The following is a 23,756-nucleotide window of genomic DNA, read 5'->3' as shown; positions in this document are numbered from 1 at the left end:
TGTGCACCCAGGGCTACAGCCCCTCTTTCCCCCTCACACTACACCTCTGCAAGTGCAGGACCCCAAAGAGAGAAACACTCTTGCTCTTACACATATACACACATGCACACATGCACAAACACCCATCTACCTCTGTTCATACTTCTCTAAATGGTCTCCACTTAGATTTAGAGGAGACCATTAGGTTGGTGCAAAACCTGTCCCCTTATCATGCATTTTTCCACCTTCCACCTATTTGGAGCATTTATCCTGCTGATGCTGCATTTTTAGGACCACAAAAGCAGGCAAGCTTCTTCTTCTTCTTCTTCTTCTTCTTCTTCTTCTTCTTCTTCTTCTTCTTTTGCAGAGTGGATCCAAAGCACTGTATACATATTATGTACAATTGTACATTATATCCACCCCTGCAAATAGTGGCTCAGAGCTCCTGCTTCCTTTCTCAGTGTCAGGAAGATAACTCTCTTTTTTCTCTGGTGCCTGTAATACTGCTAATGTCAGATGTCAGGGAAAACTCCATGCCCTAGGCTCCTGGCACTTGTAATATGACATAAATGCATTGCAGACACCAAGAAAGCAGAGAGAATCCTCCAAGGCTTCCCATACCTTTCAATGACGAAAGCTGTTCCAGTACCAGCTGCCAGCAGCCAAGAAGTTTGGGAGGCTCATAGACTGGGCCAGTACATACGAGTCTTTAAAAAAGGGAGTGACCTTCTTCACTTCTACTTATAATTGCTGGCACCCACTCAGAATGAAACCCTTTATTAGCCAGAGTACTAGCATAACACATGCGCTATTGACTTAACTCTGCACTGCCCACGAACCTAGGGAGTCAAATACTTGGTCCACCTAGCTCAGTATTAGCAGGGGCGGAGGAAGGGGGATGCAGTAGGTGCGGGCCACCCCCGGTGTCACCACTCAGGGGGGGTGGCAAAATGCAGGGCGGCACTCATCACGGGGCCTGCAGCGCGCCCGAGCCACGCGTCTCTCCTGGGAGACGGGCTGCCCACTGTCTCCCCCCCCAGCTGTAGGGTGGCTGAGTGGGAGGAGGCAGGCAGACTCTGGAGGCCCCGCAGTGCGCCCCACCCTCAGTTCGCGCCGCCCCAGGTGCCCGTGCGCCTTCCTCCGCCGTTGAGTATTAGGACTATTTTTTAAGCCGGAACTCACCAGAATTGAGTTACTCCTAGGTGGGCACCATTGCCATCATAAGAGAACAAGGGAAGTGTTTATGGTGAGTTCCAGCACCTCCTTTTTTCCAGAAAAATAGCACCGCTCAGTATTGCCCACACCAAGAGGCAGCAATTCCCGCCTGACAGGGAGACGTTGAAGATTGAAACTGGGCCCTTCTGCATGCAGAGCTGAGGCCCCACCACTGAACTATAGTGTGCTCCTCATTGTCCATTGTGCAGATGATCCATCCAATTTGACCATGGAGTCAGCAACAACATCCACAAGCCGGCTGCCTTATCGGGACACTTATCCCCAGCTGTGCTATTTGCAAGAAATTATGGATACTCACTGCTTCTCATCCAACACATGGTGCAAAGTCTGATACAGACATCTGCCAAGAAACACCTTGTCTTCTCCAGGCAAATCTAAAAATAGAGCAGCTCCCCTCCTCCCATCCCTACCTTCTCCCACCCAATTATAAAGTTTGACACTATCTGTTAGCGTTCTTTTCTGTTGGCATAAACCCAGGCACAAACACAGAGAAATTAATAATAATTGTTGTGTCGAAAAGAAAAGGGATAAAAAAAGAGGATGCAATCAGGACGCAGAACAGAAAGCAACACAAACAAATGGTATTTATCCTCCCATACGATCCTCTCTCTTTCCTCCCCCATTCCCAAGGGACAGCGATGATAATGCTGGTGAAACAGATGAATCAGGGCTAATGTGAGGATTAGGAATGGATTCCAAAGCCCCAGCCCAGCCTGGAAGAGAAAGCGGACTCTTAATTGAAATCAGAGCTGGGATTTTGAAGCCTCTACAGAGTTGGGGTAAGTCCACCGGGGCCATGCAGACAGAGAGAATATGAATGGCGTCTCTTTTCAGGAGGGCCCAAGAAGGGGATGGGGAAAGCTTTTTTAAAACATCCATTTGCACAGAAGCACACTTGACTGGGGGACAGACAATGTAGCTGGGGAAGGAACCGTAATACTTATCTTTGCTCAAAATCTGCATCGGCAGGGGTGTGGAACTGGATCTAGAGAAGGCAAGCTCCTTGTCTCCCCCACCAGCCATGGACAAAGGATAACAGGTGGATGGGACCATCCACCTGTCAATCACCTGATGCCATGGTGAACGCTGGGGCTCGCAACCTTCTCTTTTTGAAGTCAGGTTTGAGGCAGATGGGCATGGTTCGGCCAAAACAGCTTCACAATCCCATGGGGAGGCCTGTTGGGCTCCCCACCCTGATGTACACAGTCATTTCTTTTAACCTGCTCTTGTTTCTGATCAAAAAAATTTTCTGAAACACCATAAAATCTGGCAGAACTTGAATAAATCATTGGGATGTAGAAGTGACTGAGTACACCATGTATGACAACAGTTCTGCCACCAAACAGTTCAGCCTGTGTGGCCAAAACAATAGGGCATTCTACAAGCCACATATGGCTGTCCATTGGAAGCTCCTGCTTTTGCCACCTACCTCAGCCTGCAAGAGAGAAAGAGAAAAGGTGGGGCAGTAGCTAGCTGCATTTAACTCCTTGACAACCAATAGGAGATGCCATGGCAAATCTCTGCCCATGTTTTACAGCTAATTATACCCTAACCCAGGAGTTTGTGGCCCTCCACAGGTACTTGGATTGCCATTCCCACAATGCCTGGCCACTGGCCATGCTAGCTGGGGCTGCTGGCAGCTGGAGTCCCAAAACTTCTGGAGGCTCTCATTTTTACCAATGGGCTAAACTTTATGCACAGCTGAGTGCTCTAAGCTTTCTACCTCTGAATGTTAAGCCCCACTGTGTCCAAAATGGGGCTTCTTCCAAGGTAAATTCATATAGGACTTTGGCCTTAAAGGATTAATCCACTTATTAAAGCTTTGAGCTCTACTTTTTACTGCTGTAATGATTTGCTGCACTATCCTTCTCCCACTCTCTCTTAATCCTGTTATTTTATTATGGTATTTGACAGATCTACATTTGAATAAACAAATGGAAATCATATTAAATTTCTCCTGTGCCACAATATTTTATATCACACAGTACTGGTAGAATCCAGAGTTATTTTCAATTAAATTCTGTCATTACAGGTCGAGAGAACAGAGAAGTTGAAGATGATAAGAAGGGAGAATTTCCTCATTGGAGTTATGACAAGACTCAGAAAAATTTGCATGATTTTAAAAGATGAAATATGATGATTGGTCAACAAATTTAATAAAGCATTTGCCATTATTTGATTGGGTCTGGTCTTGTACAGGCTGCATTTGTCTTTATGGATTGCTTCTGCCTGCTCTTTTATGAGAATTATTCTATTATCTCCACTCTTGTTTATTTTCCTGTAATTATACTGAAGGAAATCAATTAATATATATTTTTTAGTTCATCAAAACTGCCAACCATCCTTCCAAATGTTTTTACTCCCACTTTTTTTTTAAGAAAATGCAAAACTTTACAGTAAAACAACTTGTATTCCAACTTGTATGTCCACACTGTTTAGAAATATTGTTGTCATGATTTTCTTGGTTGTACTTGAAAATCATTTAAAAACAACAACAGTGGAGTGAAATAGCATGGGGGAAAGATAATAAAAAATGGGGGAGTGACTGTTTCTTACCCACCCAATATCCAACATGGTGTAAGGAAGAATTGGGGGCAGAGGTGATCAGAGTGACCATATTCTGCTTCTTCCATGCAAGCTGGATTTCTTCTCATATAAAACTACTTCTTGCACATATAAAACAAAGGGAAGGTGCATTGTAGTGACTAATACTGTGATCCAGGAGGGAGTCTCAGGTTGAAATCTCACCCCAGCTCTCTAAGTGACCTTATATACTTCAGATTCTCCAGTGGGGACCAATAAGAAAGAGGAATCCAAATAAGCTTTAATATAGGAATAGGAAACATATGCTCCTCCATAAGAACATAAAAAGAGCCACGTTAGATCAGGTCAATGAACCATCTAGTCTAGCATCCTGTTCTCACAATAGCCCACCAGGTACCTATGGAAAACTCACAAGGAGACCTGAGCACAACAGTAATCTCCCCTCCAGTGGGTTCCAGCAACTGGCATTCAGAAGCATTATTGTCTCCAGTGCTGGAGACAGAGCATATCATGGCTACCAACCATTGATGGTCTCCTCCTCCTTGCGTTTGTCCAGTCCTCTTTTAAAGCTAGGAATCTGTCCAATCCTCTCTTAAAGTTTGATTTAGGTTAGTCAGGTTGGGTATATGGTTATTAACTACTGGAAGAAGAGCAAGTTATACTGGGAGAGAGTGGAATTTGCAAGATGCCATCTACAAGAATCATATATATATATATATATATATATATATATATATATATATATATATATATATAAGATTTTTAAATACAAATACAGAAATAATAAACAGTATAACATATATCATAACATAGTTTCATAACTTCTTTGGACTCCCTCACGTCTCCCGCTCCCACTTACATCATTGTAAATTTTGCCAGCAATTTATCATCTTGTTTAGATTCTTGTATCCCATTCATTTGAATATAATCTAATAATTCTCCAAAAGGTTTATATTTTCCTCAATCTCACTTATCGTCCTAATTCCGCCTAATTTGGTGGTGCTCAATTATTTATGATCTAGCATCCTCCTTAACATACAACCAAATTACACTATTTTTGTAAATAAATCTTAAATTTCTTCCAATCTTCTTCAGCTCTCTCCTCTCCCAGGTCTCGGATTCTGCCGGTCATCTCAGCCAATTCCATATAGTCTATCAGTTGCATCTGCCATTCTTCCAGTGTGGGTAGGTCTTGGGTTTTCCAATGCTTAGCGATGAGTATCCTTGCTGCCGTTGTTGCATACAGGAAAAAAGTTCTGTCCTTCTTTATCACCCTCTGGCCGACAATACCCAGGAGGAAGGCCTCTGGTTTCTTGGGGAAAGTATACTTAAATACCTTTTTCAACTCATTATATATCATTTCCCAGAAGGCCTTCACTCTAGGGCACGTCCACCAGAGGTGAAAGAATGTTCCTTCATTTCCTTTACATTTCCAGCATTTGTTATCAGACAAATGGTATATTTTGGCAAGTTTAACTGGGGTCATGTACCATCTATATATCATTTTCATTACATTTTCCTTCAAAGCATTACATGCAGTGAAGTTCAACCCAGTGGTCCACAACCTTTCCCAGTCCTCAAACATAATGTTATACCCAATATCCTGTGCCCACTTTATCATAGCCGATTTAACCATTTCATCTTGTGTGTTCCATTTTAACAGCAAGTTATACATTCTTGAAAGTACCTTGGTCTTAGGTTCTAACAGTTCTGTTTCCAATTTCGATTTCTCCACCTGGAACCCTAACTTTTTGTCATTTTTAAAGACTTCTTTAATCTGAGCGTAGTGTAACCAGTCTCGCACTTTATCCTTCATTTTCTCCAAACTCTGCAATTTCCAATTGTCTCCATCTTTTTCTAGTATTTCCCCATATTTTGGCCATTTGGCCTCCATATTGGGTCTTTTTCGGGCCTTAGCTTCCAGAGGTGATAGCCACCTTGGAGTTTTATTTTCCAATAAGTCTTTATATTTTGTCCAGACATTAAACACTGCTTTTCTGACAATATGGTTCTTAAAGGCCTTATTGATCTTAACCTTGTCATACCATAAGTATGCATGCCAACCAAAAGCATTGTTGAAACCTTCCAGATCCAGTACGTCAGTGTCTTCGAGAAGTAGCCAGTCTTTTAGCCAGCAGAAAGCTGCGGCCTCATAGTACAACTTTAGGTCTGGCAGGGCAAAGCCCCCTCTTTCTTTCGCATCAGTTAGTATCTTAAACTTAATTCTGGGCTTTTTGCCCTGCCAGACAAACTTAGAGATATCTCTCTGCCACTTCCGGAAGCACTCCGTCTTGTCCACAATCTGTAGTGTTTGGAACAAAAACAACATTTTTGGCAATACATTCATCTTGATAGCAGCAATTCGGCCTAACAAAGAAAGTTTCAATTTTGTCCAACTGTCTAAGTCTCTCTTAATTTCATAATTGTCCTTAAATAGATTCAGATTTTTTGCTGTTATGTTTACCCCTAGGTACTTTACTTTTTTAACCACATTTAATTCTGTCTCTCTCTGAAACCGTTCTGACTCTGTATCTGTCAAATTTTTTCCCAATACCTTGGTTTTCTGTTTGTTTAATTTAAATCCCGCCACCCGACCAAAGTCTTGAATCAATTGTAATACTCTTTTCGTACTAGATTCTGGCTCCTGCAAGGTCAAAACTAGGTCATCTGCAAAAGCTTTAAGTTTATATTGTTTCGCTCCGACCTGAATTCCTTCCACCAACCGGTCCCCTCTAATCATATTCAAGAGCACCTCCAGAACCGAAATAAATAGCAGAGGGGAAATAGGGCAGCCTTGTCGTGTTCCTTTTTCAATTTTAAACTCTTCTGTAACCACATTGTTAACTATCAGTTTAGCCTTTTGTTCTGAATATATTGCATCAATCCCATTCTCAAAACCCCGTCCCACTCCCATTTCTTTTAAGTTTCCCTTCATAAATTTCCAGGAAATATTGTCAAAGGCCTTCTCCGCATCTATAAAAATTAACACTGCTTTTGTATTTATATCTGTTTGCAAAAGTTCCAAAATGTCAATGATGTTCCTTGTATTAGCAAACAGGTGTCTACCTGGGAGAAAGCCTGCCTGGTCCTTGTGAATTACTTCATTTAATACTTTTTTAAATCTACTTGCCAAAATGTCTGCAAATATTTTGTAATCCACGTTTAAAAGAGAGATGGGACGATAGTTCTTAAGTTGTGTCTTTTCAGCTTCCGATTTTGGTATCAATGTGATAAAAGCTTCCTTCCACGATTCCGGCGCCCTCTTCCCCTCCATAATTTCATTGCTAACCTCCATCAGTGGTTGTATCAGATAGTCTTTTAATGTCTTATAATACTTGGAGGTCAGCGCATCTGGCCCTGGGGATTTGCCCAATTGCATGTTCTGAATGGCTTGTTCAATCTCTTGTCGTGTTATTTTGCAATTCAGGATTGATCTATTTTCTTGTGACAATTTAGATAGTCCATTTTTTTCCAAAAATTGTTTAATCTCAACCTCGTCTTGCGGCCCTTGAGTATATAATTTTTTGAAGTATCTCTGGAAGCACTTTCTAATATCCACAGGGTTCTGAATATTTCTTCCTTCAATCTCTAAATTTGTAACTGTATTTAGTTTTTGTCTCTTCTTCAATTGCCAAGCTAGCAATTTTCCACATTTATTCGCCGATTCAAAAGTTTTTTGTTTCATTAATTTAATCTTCCACTCTATTTCCTGGTTTATCAATTTAGAGTATTGTGCTTGATAAAGTTTAATTTCTCTCAGAATCGGCTGTGACTTCGGGTTTGATCTTAGCTTCTTCTCTAGTTCTTTAATTTTCTCCAAGATCTTATCTTTCCTCTCATTTTGTGTCCTTTTCTTTACAGCATTCTGTTGTATCAAAAACCCCCTCATCACAGCCTTGCTTGCGTCCCAGATAATTCTTTTTTCCACCGTAGTGTTCATATTTATCTCAAAGTAATCCTTCAAAACTTTTTGGGCCTTCTTAATAATCTCCTGATCTCTAAACAAATTGTCATTCATCTTCCATCTAAAGGAGCCGGTTGGTAGTAGTGTCATGTCCATCTTTACTGCATTATGGTCGGAGCAGGTCTTTGGGCAGATTTCCACCTTTCTGGCCTTAGGTGCCAGACCTCTAGATATCCATATTTGGTCGATTCTTGTCCAGGTCAGCTGGGCTTCAGAGAAAAATGTTCCCTCTCTTCCCAAGGGGTTCTTTGTTCTCCAAATGTCAATCAGATCCATATTGTCTGTCATTTCAAAAAAAGTCTTTGGTAGTCTGCCGTCTTTTGAGACATTTTGGCTTTGTGACTTATCCATGTTAGTTGATACGACCCCATTCATATCTCCCATCATGATGATGTTGTTATAGTCCAGATAATCCAGCATAGTCTCATGCAACTTCTTGTAAAATTTCGATTTCCCCTCATTTGGTGCATAAATTCCTAATATCAAAAGCTTCTCTCCTTGATGCTGTATCTCAATTGCCAAAATTCTTCCATGTTCATCTTTAAATAAAAATTTAGGTGACAGGCTCTCTTTTGCATATATCACCACACCTCTCTTCTTTATTCTGTCCGAAGATATGAATTCCTGGCCAAGTCTTTTATTTATTAACACTTTTCTATGGAGCCTGGTCACATGTGTTTCTTGTAAGCAAATAATGTCCAATTGTTCTTTTTTTAATATGTGAAATATTTTCCTCCTTTTTTCCAGGATGTTGCAGCCATTTATATTCCAGCTCAAGAGTTGCAGAGACATCCTGAATAAGTCTGGTTATTTTCCTGGGGGTGGTATCTTATTCGCTGGATCTTCAGGTTCCAAGGGTGAAGGTACCGCCGGTGCTCCCGGCCCAAAGGGTGATTCAATTCCTTTTTGAAGGTCCTCTCCGTATGCAGTCAAAAATTTGTCTCTATCTTCCAATGTTCTAATTTTAACCTTCTTCCCTCTGAAGGTAAAGGATAGTCCTTGAGGAAACTCCCACCTAAAGATAATTGAGTTGCTCCTCAGCAACCTAACCAATTCAAGGTAGGCAGATCTAAGGTCCAACAGTTGTTTAGGAATGTCTTTGTAAATTTCAATTCTTTTATCCAAAATGTCCAGTGACTTTTCGTAGTGTAGGCCCAAAATCTTATCCCTTTCCTCCTTTGATCTCAATGTTATCAAACAGTCTCTGGGCTTCTCTTTCTTTGCAAATCTTCCAAGCCTGAAAGCTGATACAATTTTAAAGTCCTTTTCCTCTAAATTCCAAAACTTGTAAAATTCTTTAGTCAAAAACTCAGCTAAGTTGCCTTCTTCCACTTCTGGTATCGCCCTTATCCTTAAGTTACTCTCCCAGTTCCGCAGTTCTATCATAGAAAGATAGGTCTGGTGTTCACCTACTTGTTTGCAGAGTGGTCTTACCTCTTGTTCTAAATTTTCAAGTTTTTGGCTAGTGTCCTCAGCCAATTTCCGATTTTCTACTGTGGCCTCCATCAACTGCCCAATTGCTTGTACGTTCTGTGATACTTGTCCAGTTAATTTATTTAGACATTCTGTATTTTGATCAATTTTAGCTGTTTGCTCATCAGCTTTCTTGTCCAAAGATTCCACTCTCTTGTCCAGAGATTCCAATTTTTCATATATTTTCTCTAAAATAGAAGCAGTTGCTCCTGAGGCCATATCTTCCAATTGTAACTGCTCAGTTTCTCCCTCCCCTGCCTGTGGCAGAGAAGCAGCTTCTTCCTCTGAAGGCAAAGTAGGTACAGATGATCTACGTGTCTGCAAGGCTGAGGTTAAAGTTGTTAAAGTTGTTTGTCTAGTTCTTCCCCTCTTTCTTGCGCCACTCATTCCAGAGTTATCTAAAAGTCAAGGTCAAGCTGAGTTGTTCCCATGAGAAAGCTGCAGCCCAGAGGAAAACAGTCAAACAGGAGGTCGGGAAAAGGAAAGTAGAATAATGTCACTGCTGTAAATCCCCAAATCTTCTAGGGGGAGCTTAAAATGTCTTCAGGGAAGAATCCAATTCTAGTAAAATTATTAAAATCAAATTTAATGTCCCAGAACCTTCAATAACAGGTTTTAAACAGAGTTAGTGTTGACAGCCACATTGTTTCAAACAGTGCATACTGGTGTTTCAAATGATGTTTCAAAATAGCAAGTCCAAACCCCCTCAGATTGTTGCAAATTTTAATACACAGTAGCCAGATCTTGAAAACTGACAGCTCAGTCTCAGGCAGCTCCAGCACCTGGGTTTCTCACTCAAATTGTAGTTCCAATAGAAGAAAGGTATCACGAAGTAAATAAAGGGCAAAAAATCAATTGCTTAAAGTCCTTATTTCGTTTAAAGGAAAGTTCAGTGGGTGCTCAGATCAGTTAGGTTAAAAGTTCTTTCTATGCCCCCACTCCTCCAGCTCTTTGCTTTGAAGTTCAGTGGCAGCGGAAGACGGACTTCCTGTTTTACGTCACTCCGCTTTCAGCCAAATTCAGTATTTTTTAGTCTCAAATTTTTTAAAGTCCTTCTTTACTCACGGGTTGTTGCTTTTCCGAATCAGAAGTTTCCAGGAAAAAAGGTCAGCGCTCACCGGCAGCAGCAGCGCGGCTTCACTCCGCAGATTGCGAAACGACTCACAGCGCCGCTACCCCCTCCACGTTCCGGAGCCCCTTACGGGGTTCCTTCAGCGTTTCAGGGGCCGCTTCTGGTGCCCGCCGAGTCCCGAGACCACAGGCTTTTGCTGCCTGTGGGTTTCCCGAATGGGTCTCTGCTTCGCCGTAGCGGACGACCCGGTTTCCACGGAGCTCCTCCTCACAGAAAGAAGAGGACCGCCATTGCCGTTCGCGCCGCCTCCGGAAGTGCCATCTACAAGAATCAACCAGGGCACTGTAGCTTAACGATGGAGGGTTAAAACTACATGACTGGCTACCGACGAAAGAGGAGTGGCAGATGAAATTAATGGACTATGCAGTACTGGATAAGATGACAGGGAGAATTTGAAACCGGCAGGACCAGAAATTCTTGAAAGATTGGAGTAAATATGTGAACTGTTTGAAAAACAATTGTAATCAATTGACTACGCTTGTAGGATTACAAGAAATTCTGTAAGGAGAACTATATGAAATATTGCAGGGAAATTTATGAGAATGGATTTTAAGTTATGGACTCTTAAAAGTAATAGTGAAAATAATGAAAGGCAAGGCTAAGTGATGAAGGTTGAAAATCATTAGACGTGGTTGATGGAAGTCCTAGGCTTATAGCCAAAATGTTGTATAAGATGAGAGGAGATGTTATGTTTTGTTTGGAAAATATATATAAAAACTAATAAAAATATATTTAAAAACAACAACTACAATACTGGCACTTGAGCCAGCTCTCATGGATTCAGTTACATTTTCAGATTCAAGCATCATTTGTGTGGGGTGTTTGCGGCTGATACTATGAAACCCACTGGTTAAGTTCAGAAGAATACCATTTGCAAGGAATTGCAGGTTGGAAGAATGCTGTTCACATCCTACCTGTTGGCCCCTGTGATAACAGACTGCTGGATTGGATGCACCTTGGTCCTGATCCAGCAGGGGTCTTCCTATAGTCTTGTGTTGTTAAAATAAGCAAGTTAAATAACATTTGGTAGCACTGGTCGAGTGTGGTTCAAAACATTTTGCTGCCTAAGGCAAAAGATAAGTTGGTGCCCTTCCTGTTTCATGTAGAGAAACTGTCCAGATTGACAGCTTAATCATATTTCAACACTGGTCACTGGACATCATCCCCAACCATATCTGAGAGCATCAGGCCGGTTTAAGGGACATGAGGCAGGCTGTGCATCATGCACAGGTTTGTGTGTGCTGCACAGCCACCCCCTGCACTTTAGCATTTTCTGTTGATGGTACCTGTCTCATTTTGCCTAACTGGAGAGCCGGCCCCAGGTTTTAAAGGATGACAAACTGCTACTCTGTGCAGATTTACTCTGAAATGTAACAAAGGCACATTTGAGGTTAAAATGAAACCAGAAGGCTCAAGAACATAGAAATAACCTTTTGAGACTTTAGCAGATTAAGCAGCACAGATTTATTTCAGCCTTAATTGTCACCAAAAGCATAGTAATTAGTTGTCACCTTAGCAATGGTTGCCTTAGAAATAGCCAATAAACAGGTAGATCTTGTTTGAAGCCACAGAGTTAAGTTACACTTTTACATGAAAAGGGAGGGACCCTGATCATCGCTTCACTCTTCTCCAGAGAAGAACAGAAAATAAAGAGACATATCCCAATCTCCAGGCTATCAAGTTATGGCCTTTACTTTAGTAGGCAATTGTACAACTGCATACATTTTCCTATACCAAGTTCTAACTGACCTATTTCTTTTTCATTTAAGAATAATTTAAAATGATATACAAAACTATGCAAAAAACCGTATCCTTAGAATGAATAGGGATAATCCATATAAAAAGCTATTTCATATTATTTTCTACAGTAGATTCTTAGCCATGGGAGAAAGCTCTCCCCCACTGCATGCACATTGACAAGGCAGCTATAGCAATAGATCACCTTTCCTAAAGGGTTTGGAAGAATATGATGTTAACGTCCAATACCAAGATGAGGATCTTCCAGGCTTGCATGCTGAGCATGCTGCTTTATGGAAGTGAGTCATGGGCAACCTACAACTGCCAGGAGTGATGATGCCTCAGTGTCTTCCGCATGCACTGCATCAGGAAGATTTGGGACATCACATGGCAGGACAGAGTGTCACACCAAGATGTACTCTCCCAAGCCAACATTGAATCCCATATCTGTGACTGCACACATTAGGGGAAGGGCAGGAGCACAGTAGTACAGCATCTGCTTTGCATGAAGAAGGACCCTAGTTCAATCCCTGGTGTCTCCAGGTAGGGCTGGGAATGATCCCTGCCTGACACCTTGGAGAGTCAGTGCATACAGTTCTGAGCTTGACAGACCAGTCATCTGCCTCAGTGTAAGGCAGCTTCCTATGTTGCCATATTATTTCAGCCCCATCATATCCTGGTGGTCCTGCCCCAAATGCTCATGCTGGCTCTAAACCCGAAAGAGATTTTACAGGAGGTCTAAACACAGGAGGCTTGTATGGCTCACCAGAAAGGAAGCCAGGCAGGAAACTTTACTGATTCAGGACAGATAAAATAAAATTCTTTTTCACACAGAACATGGCTAAACTATGGAACTCCCACAGGAGGCAGTGGTGGCCACCAACTTAGATGGTTGCAAAGGTAGATTAGATAAATTTATGGTGTGGAGGACTATCGATGGCTTCTGGCCAAGATGGCTTTGCTCTGTTTCCACAGTTGGAGGCAGTAATGCTTCTGAGTACCAGTTGCTGGAAACTACATGAAGGGAGCGTACTCTTGTGGTCAAACCCTGGTTGTGGGCTCCCACAGGCACCTGGTTGGCACCAGGTTGTAAGATCTGGTTGCTGGACTAGATGGGCCATTGGCATGATCCAGCAGACTCTTTTTATGTTCTTATGCAGAAAATGTGATGCCCTCCAGATATTCTGGACAATTCCTCCCATCATTTCTAGCTATTTACCTTGCTGGCTGGGGCTCACGGAAATTGCATTCCACATCTTCTGGAGGGTGCCATGTGGCTCTCTCTCTCTCTCTCTCTCTTTCTTTGTTTCTTCTCATAAAGAAAGGAGCAACAAGAAATTCCTGGTGCCAATCAGCTATAATTAAGTCCAGTGCCACCTAGTGACTGAACTAGATAATGGCATGATCCACATGCCTACACACGAATTCAACAGCATTTCCCAATCATTCTCTTTTACACTCACACAACCCCACATTCCCCAGCCAACCAAATGATCACCATTGATGGCGTTGTCCCCTCACTTCTCTTCTCCCCTTCCTACAAACACCCATTCCAACCAACGCCCCCATCTGTCCCTAACAAGCATAGTAACAGGTGCTTGAACTGTTCCAAATGTTCAGAATTTTTTTCCAATGGTGTTCTATTGCATCTCAGCAGCTGAGCCAGCATGGGTGTGCATGTGTGCATCAGTGGGAGGCCTTTTAATCAACCAAAACCAGAACTCTCTCTGGGGGGAAAACCCATGGTCGAGTTTGAACCCTGCAGCCTACGTGCTTTCCTTCACATTTTTATTTTTGTCTTCTGCATCAGATTAGGGGACCAACTCCTAAAGCGATTATTTCCTGCAACTTTACATGCTGTGTGCTTTAATTTGGTACCTCATTTGTGTCTCTATGGAGAGAAGCACGTTCAACCTGATGGGTTTGAAGCTGCCATTGGCTACAAAAATCAAAACTGCAAAAATAAAAATAAAACTCTCTGCTGCTACTACAGACCATGCAACGTAGTCTTGCGGTGAGAGGGGAAGGATGTACTAGGCTGCTGCAAATCCCTGCAAAGTTCTGCTCCAGACTCCCATTGCCCACTTTTATCTGCTTGGCTCCTCTTACTTCTGCTTCCCCGTGAGGCTGCTGTCACTGTCACTCAGTCTCAGGCAGGAAGCCCTTCAGGCTACAACAATGGCTGATGGCAGCGTGGAACCAACCAAATGCCATTTAACAGAGCAACAACCATTTCCATGAACTGTAACACTGGTGGCTCCAGTTTTAGGCCACTTCCACACCAGCTAGCCATTTAACACAGAGCCGGCACAGCCAGTAGGAAGGGTGAGACCACTGCCTCAGGTAGCAGAAGCCCCCACAGGTGGTGTGCCTAGGGGTCCCATGCCTGCCTGCCACCTCCACAATTGGCAGAGAAGCACCACTGTCACCAACACCGATTGTAGGCAAGATTGTGTCCATGGGGGGGGGGAGAGATCTTGCCTGAATTTGGCGCTGATGAAGGTGCTGCTTCTCCACCAGTGGTGGAGGTGGCAAGGTGCATAGTGGCTGCAGAGCAGGCAATGACGGTAGGAGTCGATAGGTGATGGTGGGAGCAGCAGCGGGGCAAGGCAGAACTTCCTGATGCACTGTTGCTGATTGAGCACACACCCTCCAACATTTATCACTTGCAAATAGAGATGCTGCCTCTAATATTTCTCTGACAAAAATAGGGACATCCTATTCCATACACTCTTGAGAGGCTCTTGAGGGTCCCATGGACTGCAAGAAGATCAAACCTATCCATTCTTAAGGAAATAAGCCCTGAGTGCTCACTGGAAGGACAGATCCTGAAGCTGAGGCTCCAATACTTTGGCCACCTCATGAGAAGAGAAGCCTCCCTGGAAAAGACCCTGATGTTGGGAAAGATGGAGGGCACAAGGAGAAGGGGACGCCAGAGGACGAGATGTTTGGACAGTGTTCTTGAAGCTACCAGCATGAGTTTGACCAAACTGCGGGAGACAGTGGAAGACAGGAGTACCTGGCGTGCTCTGGTCCATGGGGTCACAAAGAGTCGGACACGACTAAACAACTAAGCAACAACAAAATTCCATACACTCATCATTTCTCCAATGAAAATAGGGACATCCTAAGAAAAACTGGGACATTCCAGGAACAATCAGAATCTGAGACAGCTTCTATAAATCCAGGACTGTCCCTGGAAAATAGGGACACTTGGAGGGTCGGTGAGCACACATCCTGATTTGTTTGAACAAATTCTGTGGGGATGCTTAGACAATGCTACTGCTTACTAAGGCTGTGCGTGTATGCTGCCTTGTGAAGCCTTTGCCTCAAAAAGCTTCATATAACTCCAGTCAATCAATCAATGCTCTTTCAGGATGACAGCAGCCATTCTCTTCTGAGAAGTTTCTCAAGCCAACAGATATCCATAAACCAGTCCAAAAACCTTGGTCAATGCTGACCCACAGGGGCAAGTGAAATGATACTCTCTTCCTACCCCCCCCCCCCCGCTTCATGTGATGGTGTGGATGTCTTCTTAAGCAGAGGGAAAGGATTGACACACCCCTGTGCAGCATAACATTGTATTGGCTGTTTTGGAATTTCCTTGGCACCACAAGCTGTTCCTCTGTCACTCCAGCCCTTATTGAATTTAGGGAGACGGGTGGGATGGGGGAGAGGAGAGAAAGGAACCAGTCCTCGCTCTCTCCGTATGTTGCTTTGGTTAAGAAGCAAAGCTCACAAAATGTTATGGAATATGTAGGGAGAGGGCCAGGGGGGTTGGGGGTGGATGGGGAGGGAGAAAAGGAGATAAATCCATCAACTAACAAGATAAGTGCCTTGTTCCTCCATCTGTTACTGCTGGGTTCTTATCTGGGATTGGAGCGTGGCAGGAGCGGTACATCTTGTGTCAGGCATTATATCCCAAACTCATATGAATGCATTTTCATGCTTGCAGCAATCTGTGATCCGGGCACCGGCTTTCACAACACTTGTCCTCAGGCACTCCCCACCTCTTTGCATTGCAAAGCGAATTTGGAAATTGATGGCGCAGGAAAGGCAGTTGGAGTATGCAAGCTCCCAGAGAGTAGCTGCAGAGCTGCATTTGTGCTAAGTAAATATTTCTGTACCCTGCAAATATATACACATCCACAAATATCCTTTATTTTAAAAAATGAACACATAATATGGATCACACTCTGCGATTGCTGTGGCCCATGCCTTATCTAGAATTGTTATCTGCATAAGTGGAAGAAACTCAGTTCAAGTGTCATAACTTATTTGTTGCTCTTGGGGGTGGGGGGTGTCCAGCCACTTTCAATGGAAATAAAAGAGCTTATATAATAATGCAAGGTGGCAAAGTGTTGCCCCATTTCACACACACACACACACACACACACCTTTTTTGCCACTTCCAAGTACGGTACCACCTGCAGTCCATTGCTGTGCTAGTAAACCATCCTGACTCAGGGAAGGAGGGGTACAGTACAGCAACTAACTGGTTTCTCAACTGTTAAAAAGTAATAATAATGTTGAGCTTTTGTCAAAGATTTGATAGGGAGATTTGATGATGATGGGGGTGGGGGGGTGGATCTTGCTTGACTTCAGAGAAGGCATTGCACTACAAATCTGCAATGCAATATGCACATCTATGTACTGTATCTATCTATTTATATTTATGTACACACACACACACACACACACACACACATTTATATCCGGACCACCTTAGAAAATGTACAGAGAAAGCAGCTGGCAAGCACATAGATACCCAGCAGGTGACACTAGTTCTAAAAGAGCTGTACCAGACTCCTCCCCCCCCCCCCGGCAAAAAAAAGCAATAGGCTGCCTATATAGCTGCACTGGGTATAGTTTCTCATCAGCCAGTTTCAAAAGTCCTTCCCTCTCCTCTCTCCAGACTCAAGTCTGTCTCCTGCACCTTCCCTGTTTCTGAGCACATGCAGGCTCCCCAAGCAAGGAAACTGAGTGCAACTCCAACCTGGTTGGCAATCCAGAGAGCTTGGAAGAGCCAATTGCTAATTTAATGAGCCACTGATGGGGATCCAGTCTGCAAAAACAAAAAAAGGTGTGCAGGTCCTCATGATTTCAGAGTGTCTGCATGTTCAAAGCTAGGCTCCTACTGATTCATTCTCAGGACCAATACACTTTTCCCATCTGTGGATAAGGACAAAATGGCACCAATTCACACCCCACCCCAAATCCCATGTACTGTAGCTGACCAGACTTGTACACAGGAGCACAAGAAACTGCCTTATACCAAGTCATTCTATTGATACATCTAGTTTTGTATTGTCTACACCAGTGTTTCCCAAACTTGGGTCTCCAGCTGCTTTTGGACTACAACTCCCATCATCATTAACCACTGGTCCTGCTAGCTAGGGATGATGGGAGTTGTAGTCCACAAACAGCTGGAGACCCAAGTTTGGGAAACACTGGCCTACACTGACTGGCAGTAGCCCTCTAGAGTTTCAGGCAGAGAGTGTCCTCCAGCCCTACCTGGAATTACCACTGAAGATAGAAAGCAGATGGAAAGCAGATGCTCTGCCACTCAGGTACAGCTTCAAGGGAGGTGGCAATGGGACAGCATGCTGCACTGCACCTGGGGGGAGCAGACTAACTTAGGTGGTGCAAGGAAGGCAGTGTGGCACACACAGGCAGTAAGCTCACTGTGCCTAATGGTAGGGCTGGTGCCTTCCCAGACACCATCGATGGGCTCTCCGGTGGAAAATCCAAGCTAACTGAAGCTTCTCTTGCAATGCAGACTTCCAATACACTGAATCCCTATAGGCCTACTGACAGCACTAACTGAAATCTACTTGCCCCAAGTAACCACCTTAGAGGCTGCTATCTGCCAATCATCAAAGCAGCAGACACTTCCTTAGAGAAACGCAAAGGCAAAGGAGACCTCATTTTGTATCGCCAGGCATCCCGCTGTGCCTACATTTTGGTATGAAAAATAAAAAAGGGCTCTTGCCATCTCCTCGCTCCCTTTCCGCCCCACTACACAAGAGGTTAAAGTGGTAAAGAATAACCTGGAGGCAGATAACAGAATGACAAGCACTCAATAAAAGGGAAACAGAAGCTGTGTAGGAAACTGGCAGAGAAGGTGTTGGGGATTTCTAGGGCAGCCACAGGAAGCGACAATGACCCCCCATGAACTCAATTTGCTCCACATCTCTAAACCTACCCCAAAATAAAATGAAATAATAGTATTGTGGGACTCCTCTTCTGGCTTGCAAAGACTTTGCTGAAGACTCTCTGACAAAGGTTGCCCACAGTTTCTGTCAAAAGTGTCAGATTGAGAAGCCTTCGACATATTATAAAGAAATAGGCTGCAGAATGATGGCTGGATAGCTTTCAAATTAGGGGGGGGTATTTTTTTTATTGTATTGATTGCTATTCCCTTCTTCCCCTCCAAGGAGCTCAAGGTGGACCCCTCCTCAATTAATCCCCACAACAACCCCTGTGAGGTAGGTTAGGCTGACAGGCGGTAACAGGCCTAGGTCAACCAGTGAGCTTCACAGCTGGGTGGGAACTGGAACCTTGGTCTCCCAGGTCCTAGTCTTAAACTTTTTGATCCTATTTTTTTCCAAATCCTCCACACACACAAAGTTCAATGCAGGTTTCCTACAAGACTACTTTCTCACGAGAGAGAGAGAGAGAGAGAGAGAGAGAGAGAGAGAGAGAGCATTTATTCGTTGCATTTAGAGCAGATGACTTGGGTGGGGCTTCTGGGAGTGTCATACTGGAGGTGAGTGGGGCCAGAGGCAAGAGTGAAATGAACAACAGACATGACCCATACCTCTGCATTCCAGTCATACAGAAATCAGGGGCTCCTACACCTCTCCATCCCTGATCTAGGAAAGCAAAAAATCATTAACCTGCTTCAAGAACATCCCGACCAGGCATGAGACACCTTTGAGCTGGAAAAGGAGAAGTTTGGAGGGTCACATTTGGTCCACTGGCTGAAGTTTCCACATGTCCCCATTTAGATCCTGCCTTGAATGCTGTGCTGGTAGGATTCTCAGGAACATCCCTATCCAGGCATAGATCAATTATCTTCAGCTTCACTCCCTGCAGCCCTGTGCAACACTCACAGAATCACAGACATCCTTATTATATGTTTTTTCTTAGGAAAACTAGAATGGGGAGAGCCAAGCAAGGCAGAGTCAAAATCCTTGCAGCGAGGGCCTCTGTCTCCCACACAGGCAAGGCAGCTGCCTGCACATCTTACTGAGTGCTGGCCCAAACCCCATGCCTGCTTGCCTGGCTGCCTTCCCTTTAATGAGTAGAAATCCTTCCTACTACGCATTAGCGCCCAATGTAATGATGCAATAAGTTTGCCATTTATCATCATAATGCCAGTCAAACGAACCCCCTAATCACATAAACACAAGGAGGAAAAACGATTAGAGTTTATTTGCAGAGCAGCTTTGAACTCACTTCTGCTGCTCCGGCTGCGTAAGTAAAGGAGACGAGTTCTCAGCCTGGCCTCTGGGTTCACTCTGTGGATGGCCAGGACTTCCCGGGGGGGGGGGGGAGAGAGAGGAACCCACCTACAGGCTTCTGCATATGACTGAGCTGCTGACGCTCACTGTAGGGTGGGTAGGTTTTTTATTTCTCCTTATGAGTGTAGAGCATCTTTTGAGATAGACTCAAGGGCCAATTGCCTGTGGCTCGCCCAAATGTCTGGCTTGCTGTCCTCGTCCAGGATGTTTGGAGAGTTCTCACAGAACATACAGGAGCACTGTCTCATCAGATGTCAGGTTTCAAAATGCTGCAGGGTCTCAAGCAGCAAGATGGGTTGCTAGAAAGAACAGGGATCTGACAATGTGGGGAGAAACCAATAGGTAGGAGAACGCCTATTCTTCTGTGTGAATACCAGGAAGTGGCACAGAGCATGCAGGTGCAGTGGCGTAGCATGGGGGGCAGAGGGGCAGTGGCTCTGGGTGCAAAATTCTGAGAGGGGCGCAACCAGACAGCCCCACAACACACTCCCTCATTGAGGCTGTTTGGCTGAGCTCCTGCCACCTTCTGGAGCTGAGGTGTGGCAAGCTGTACCTGGGCTGGGCATTCAGGGCTGGAGCAGCACCAATTTCTTCTCATGGCTAGTGAAGGAACATCTACGCACCCTGCTCCTGGGCTGGTGGAGCTGGGAAGCCAAGAAGTCACACAGCCACTGGCAGTGGCAGAGCCAACAGCTATGGACCTCCCAAGCTCCCAGCATGCATCTCCACCCCAGCTGTGGGGTGCAGTCCACCAGTGGGACGCAACTCTTGCCCTGCCCTGGGAGCTGGCAACCCATGCTACGCCACAATGCAGGTATAATAAGAACCTAAGAACCACCTGCTGCATCAGGCCAATGTCCCATCCAGTTCACCTTCCTGTTCTGATGGTGGCCAACCAAAGATCATTGATGGAAACAAGCGTGTAGGGTTCAAGCACAAGAGCAATATCCCCTCCTGTGCTATTCAAAAGCATCACTGCCTCCAACTGTCAAGGCAGAGCACAGACAACCTGGCTAGTACTCATCAATAGCCCTCTCCCTCATGGCTTGGTCCAATCCTCTTCTAAAGCCATCCAGGTTGGTGGCCACCACTGCCTTCTGTGGGAGAGAGTTCCATTGTATAGCTATACACTGTGTAAAGAAGTACTTGATTTTATCCACCCTGAATCTTCCAACATTGCAATGATTGCAATTGCTGACTAGGTAGGTACCCTTGCAAGTGGTCAGTCTCTTCAAAATGGTTTGCCATGAGTCGGAAAAATATAGTGTAAATGATAAGAGAAGGTGATAGATGTTACTGCTGCGACTCTTGAAGAAGTGGTCAATTGGTCGCACCCAGCCTTCCCTACAAACAGATCTCAAGTGGTGCGGTGCAGAGAAGGAGGCAATCATTTGAGCAAGCTTGGCATATGGGGAAAAAGTAGAGACCATGCTATTTATGGTGTGGGCATTGCTAGGTGCTCTTGGGGGGAGGGGAAGCAGAGTAGGAATTGCTTTTGGAGGGGAACCTCCTGATTGGCCTTCGGAGGCAGCAACACTTCTGAATACCAGTTGCTGGAAACCACAGGAAGGGAGAGTGCTCTTGTGCTCAAATCCTGCTTGTTGGTTTCCCACAGGCTTTTATAGTTGGCTGCTCATGAGAGCCACACAGGACACACACACACCCGCCACCGCCTTTATATTTACCTCTCTCTCTTTTGCTCATGTCATCACCTGCTACCCTTCAGCAATCCCATGGCTGCCTTGTCATGTTCCACAAAAGCTGAAGGCACCCCAATGCCCTATGCAACTCATTCTAATTGCAATCTGTAGCTTTCCTCCCCTTGCAATCCTGGATCTGTCTCGCAAGTCAGTTGAAGTGTGTTTATTGCACAATAATTTCCTCATTAAGTCTAAATTAAATGCATATTTCAGAACCTCAGAGCAAGAGCAAATTGTTACGTCTAGTGCTCAGATGTGAGCGGGTGAACAAACGGATAGATCTTCGGAAAGGACATTGACTTTGAGCCAAATTACCACCCCGCTGATAGGACCGTGCAAATCCCAGTGGCCTCATAAAGTCACATCAGATGCTGAGGAATGTGAGAGAGGCTACAGAGGAAAGGAGAACATGTCCGGCTTGATGCATGAGCTCACCCATTAAACTTAAGAAGCCCATATAATCTTCCAAGCAACACATGCATGCTTGGAAGAAAGCTGGGTCACCCTGGATTTTTTCCAATCCATCTGCATGTTGGGCACCAGGATGGGTCTCCTTTTTGCCGCATTAAAAGGTGCTTATAGGAGATAATTTTGGGTAGGGCACCTCTTCACAGAGGAAAGAGAAAACCTGTGGCTGTCCAAAGACTCCATGAAAAAGACAGGTCCCCTATCCTGCTTTACATCTGGTTATCAAAGTTAAGGGACAATTGTCTATTTTAGGGTGTGGAGAGCTGTCTGTATTAGGAGTTTTTTGGGGGGAGCCCTGGTTTTTATTTTCTGCCTACATCACACTGTTTTGGTGTTCACAGTGGGAAGAGACATTTTGCAATTTTGGCTCAACTGGCATTGAGTTCAGACAGGTAAGAGAATTTAAACACCTAAGGTATTACTGGGTTACAAGTTCTCTTGGGTCACCTTCCACTGACTTGGCAATGTCTTTTAGACTAGGCATGTCCACCGTGGTGAATGTTGACCAGAAGGACCACAGTGGACATCTCAGGTTCACATCCTCAAGGTACACATAAGCAAGCCTAACTGCTTCCTACAGACTCCACAGTGAGCACAAACTTACAGCAGAACTGGACAGAGACTGGGAGAATTCCAGGACACCCACACAGCTCACAGGACAAGCTAGCACCATCCATGAACCTTCTATGTGTTAAAATGCAGATCCCAGACTATCTAGCTATGGTGCAGGTGCTCAGGTTTTTTTCAAGAGGCATCAATGCAAGAAAGCATCCCTCGAAGAGAAGACATTTGAGAACTGCTGCCAGAGTAGCAGCATAAAAGATCACCCCCATCTCATTGGCACCCTGAGCAAACATCTTTGAAGGCAGATGTGCAGGAGCATCGAGACTGGGGTGAGGGAAGCTCAATGAAGCCCAGCAAGGTACCCCAAGTTGTCTTTAAGGGGAGAGAGAGAGACTGAGAAGGAGCATTTAATAGGCTGACGAAAGGGATGGCAACACAGGGAGAGGGAAAGATTAATGAGGATTTCACAAATATGATAATTTCCGGACACCACGGCTTTATATTTAACTGTGTCTTGGTCTGCTGCGGAGTGGAGGAGATGCAATGCCAGCTAAGCTGTTTGTGTGAGCCAACGAGAGTCTCTATATTTGCAAAGCTGCCCACTTTGAGAGTTTCATGCTCCTTTGCTGCACTCATCCGATGCTCCATTGCATTTTGATGTGGTGCTTTATACAGCTGTGCAAAATGACAGGGATAACATTTTTCCTACACTTTAGTTGAGTTTAATAACTAGAAGGTGTTTTTTTTTAATCAAATGGCTTCCAGCAACCATGACATGAGCATCAACAGCTAGTGGTTTCTAAAGACCGGATGCCCCCGACATACTTGGAAGTTGATAGGAAACTGTCTAGCAGGTGGAATCTTAACCGGGAGAAGTCCGCAGATTTGTGGTGGGGTGGTCTCCCTCCCTCACATTTTGCCCTGCGGTGTCTTCAGACCTGCTCTGATGAAGCAGCTTCATTCCATTAGACTGAAGAATGGCAGTAACCCTCAGGAGAGCTGAAAATTACCATGGTCCCCCACACACTGTCACTGAATATGATTGAAAGAGGGATGGAGAGTGGGGGGGGGGCGACACAACCCGACCTGTCATTTCCTTAAAGACTCTCCTCCCTGAAAGAGAGGGGAGTGGTTGTGGGCGGGAGCCCGAACACCGCTCCTACTCATACTAACTGGATAAACAATTGAGCAAATACTTGGAAAAATCGTTATTTATTATAAGTAAATCAATCGTTAATTAGTACATTCATTTCAGAATCTATAACATGTGCCTGTACAACCGCTTGTAAACAGTAGCACGTGGTTTGTGGCTCCGGTCAGAAGGGCCCATGCCCAGTAAAGGACACCAGGCGATACCTTTACCTCAGACCTCCTGGCCTTGGCCCGCTCTTCATTCAGGAGGATGGATCCCGATTGATGAGGCACCAATTCAC

The 23,756-nt window shown here is 44.4% G+C and overlaps 1 protein-coding gene and 1 long non-coding RNA gene across 10 annotated transcripts in view; one reads left to right on the top strand and one right to left on the bottom strand.

Moving 5' to 3' along the window:
• NTM (neurotrimin) overlaps positions 1-23,756 on the bottom strand; it is an 822,171-nt gene that overhangs the window by 734,011 nt on the left and 64,404 nt on the right. The gene's annotated exons all lie outside the window — the stretch shown is intronic.
• Positions 2,614-3,394, top strand: LOC307203583. Its single transcript, XR_013833306.1, has 2 exons — positions 2,614-2,672; positions 3,248-3,394. It is a non-coding gene; the product is annotated as an uncharacterized lncRNA (long non-coding RNA).

This window comes from Podarcis cretensis, assembly GCF_951804945.1.
Source record: "Podarcis cretensis genome assembly, chromosome: 15".
In the NCBI taxonomy this organism is placed as follows: domain Eukaryota; kingdom Metazoa; phylum Chordata; class Lepidosauria; order Squamata; family Lacertidae; genus Podarcis; species Podarcis cretensis.
The sequence above is the reverse complement of the archived record's forward strand: the minus strand, read 5'-3'. Positions and strand labels throughout refer to the sequence as shown.